Source organism: Adiantum capillus-veneris, chromosome 27 (genome assembly GCF_014529385.1).
Source record: "Adiantum capillus-veneris isolate H3 chromosome 27, ASM1452938v2, whole genome shotgun sequence".
Taxonomy (NCBI): domain Eukaryota; kingdom Viridiplantae; phylum Streptophyta; class Polypodiopsida; order Polypodiales; family Pteridaceae; genus Adiantum; species Adiantum capillus-veneris.
The window spans coordinates 21,401,480-21,404,638 of record NC_140957.1 but is presented as its reverse complement, the minus strand read 5'-3'; the positions used below and the strand labels follow the sequence as shown (position 1 = coordinate 21,404,638).

The 3,159-nt window shown below is 37.7% G+C and overlaps 1 pseudogene; it reads left to right on the top strand.

The window, feature by feature from the left end:
* Nucleotides 1–1,011: 1,011 nt before the first annotated feature.
* LOC147421613 (uncharacterized) lies at nucleotides 1,012–2,694 on the top strand (annotated as a pseudogene).
* The last annotated feature ends 465 nt before the right edge of the window (nucleotides 2,695–3,159 follow it).

Sequence of the window (3,159 nt, the reverse complement as noted above, 5' to 3'; positions counted from 1 at the left end):
TTGCCCCCCGTCCCCCCCCCCTCCCTCTCTCTCACTCTCTCGCAATGTTGTATTCATCTTTCTTAGATAATATTGTTGCAAATCCAGGTGCTTTGTTATTGCCTGTCGTTACATGCTATATATCAACGCATCGTGAAATCTTTGAATTAGGAGCACCTTTTTATTTTTTTGAGGCCATTAGGAATACCTTGTAATTTTGGACACAAGTATGAAGCACTAAAACTACATGTAAGAAAAACTAGCTTCCATAATGTGGCTCTTATAATCCCTTAGAAAGCTATCAACACATTAACACATTGCCAAACTCCAACAATTTTAATGAAAACTTTATCGAAGCCACACATTTACCATGTTTACCATATGAAATGGACAAAACTAAACTAAATATAAAAATATAATCGTGTCTCAAAATTCTAGTAAAATCGTGTCTCAAAAGTTGTATTGTTTTCTCTTTGGGGTATTATGTGCACAAACACTCACAAATGTTTATATGATACTTACTTTATATGCATAATCAAACTTGTGTTTATATTGCATCTAAGATGTAAAAAACTCATCAAAGTGCAAAAATTTGTAAATAATCAACACATGCAATTGTTCATAAATAGGCCATAACTTGAAATACAAACATATGCAAACATGTTAGATGTTACTATTGCAACTTATATAGAATTTTAAACTTAACTAAGACGAGTTTTAGGATGGTCATTTGCCAATATTATGAAAAATGCAAAAAAAAGCAAAAAAACAACACGTTCTTTTAAATATAGGTTGGCTTGGCACAAGTTTAAAGGTGAAACCTATTCCATAGCCCAAGAAAATTCCATGTGATTTTAGCTCATAAACCAACTTTGTGGATACAAAACACTTTAATATTCAATTTCAATCTTTTTAGAAAAATTCTTGGTCAAGAGGACATAAAAGTGTCTCAAGACATAAGAGTGTCCCATCACCAATCTAGTAATAAAGAGCAAGCTTCTAAAGGTTTTGCCTACCTAATCCTAACTCAATATGGACTTGTCTCTCAAAATTTATGATGGTTTTGGGCAATTGCAGTCAAAGTACGCCCTCCCAATTTCCAAAACTGGACTGATTAAGAGGTATCTACCGAAATGTGGTGATCTTTAGGTAGGAAAAGTGTTTGCAGTCGACGCAAAGGTGGCAGTTGTGAAGCGTGTGTCGATGTGTTCTAGAGGTGTGGCAGATTTTAGCGAACAACAAAAGCGACATGTGTCGCAGCGGAGGATGTGTATTTAGGTTGGGTCCACCTTGTTCTAGTATGTGCAATCCTAGTGACGAGTAGTGTTGTCCGATTCACCACCTCCTGGCAACAACCGTGAGAAGCAAAGAAAGGTATTTCACAGCACCAGGTCTTTGCGATACTTGTGATGCATTTGCTTCTATGAGTCTAAGTTGCGAGTGTCTGTGATGTGAGAAGGGACAGGTTTTGCCAGTGTTGTTAGTCATGGTGTTTGTGGTTTTCATGTCGATGTGTTGCAATAGTGTTGGTTTTTTGTAGCTAGGCAGAATGATGTTGTTGAACTTTGAAGCCCGAGCTAGACTTGATCTCCATGAAGATATTGCTCAAAAGAGGAGGAAAGTGAGGAGGGTATTGCTTGAAAGAACAGGACAAGCTGCACTTTAGGAGAGTAATGCACAACGTGACTCCTGACGATGTGAACAAAGGAATAGAATTGTATAGCCTGTACACAGCGGATTAATTGAAAAATAGAGTTTGCTTGACACCAGTCAACATTTTTTATAGAGCCCTGATGTTTTAGAAATTCAAGCTGCAGCACCCTACAAGCAATGATTTCTTGTCAACATTGCATATAATGGTGAAGAGTGGGAAGTATTATCCATTGTCCTCGTGGATAACTCCACATCAAGCACAGGGAATGCAAACGGGAAAAATAAAAGTGGTTCGAACATGCATGATATATCCATTGACTACAAGCTATCATGACATTGTTAGCATTTTTGTTAACAATGATATGTATGCAATGACGCATCCACGAGTGGATTGGTTCCACTCTCGATGGGAAGGAAGAGAGATGTATGGTGCTTACTATTTGGACGAAATAACTGAATTTTGAAATTGTTGATTGGAGAAAACATCTTTTGCAGCCCATTGGCAACAAGTGTTGAGAACGAGCATTTTGATTCTGAAGCAAGAGATGCAGAGATAGGTGATGACTTCATCCCGCTAGTGCACCACACTGATGTCACAATAGCTTCTTATTGGATTGTAATTGTTGTGTGGGTTGTTATCGTTTTTTATTATGTTTCAAAAGAATGAAAGTAACTTTTGATTTTGGTATCTTTAGTGCAAGAATGGAGCAGGAGGACAAAAACCAGCTGCTTGGATTCAATGACACAGGCGGAAGACTCTTTTGCTGGAATTGAAGATGTACGGATTGATAGGAAGCAAGAGATGCTCATTGGAATCCTGAGAGAGGTGATTGGGGATGAGACGAGCAACCAACCTTCTCTTCGATATGAAGTTGTTACAGTTGTGCACGGTTTGAAAGACGCTATCGAAAATTACGTCATTAGTATTGCTGACATACATGTCACGAAATCAGAAGAACAAATATTCTGCAAAAAGAAGTAGAAGGTCTAAAGACTCAATTGAACAAGCTTAATGCAATAGTTTGTAGGTTCTCAAATCTCCTCAACGGGGCTGATATGTAATCTCTGCATGATCTGAGTTTTTCTCTATATATATGCCAACAACAAGATCTTTTTTGGGTTCAAATAGGAAAGCCCAAAGCTAATGTTTTTTCCTTAGTTTTTGAAGCCTTGCAATGTCCTCAGCAACGCAAACTTATAATGCATATCGGCGATCATGTAAATGTCGGTTTGACAACAGAAGAGAACCTTTGGTTGCATTTGTGCCAGTAAAATGAAGAGCTGCTTTTTTACTTGAAGGACTCAAGTTATAATCTGGTGGTTTTTTGCTTTGAATTCTCCAACGAGTTATTTCCAAAGAATTGCAGCTTGATTGATGAGAGACGTCAACTGTATTCGTGATTATGCAAACATCAATTCGTTAATGAAACAGTGCATTGCCGATCTCATGCGTGCTTGTCAATAGCCAATACATGGTTCTCAATGCGTTCTTTTGTTGCGTGTTTACATTAGCTAACATAAATGGAA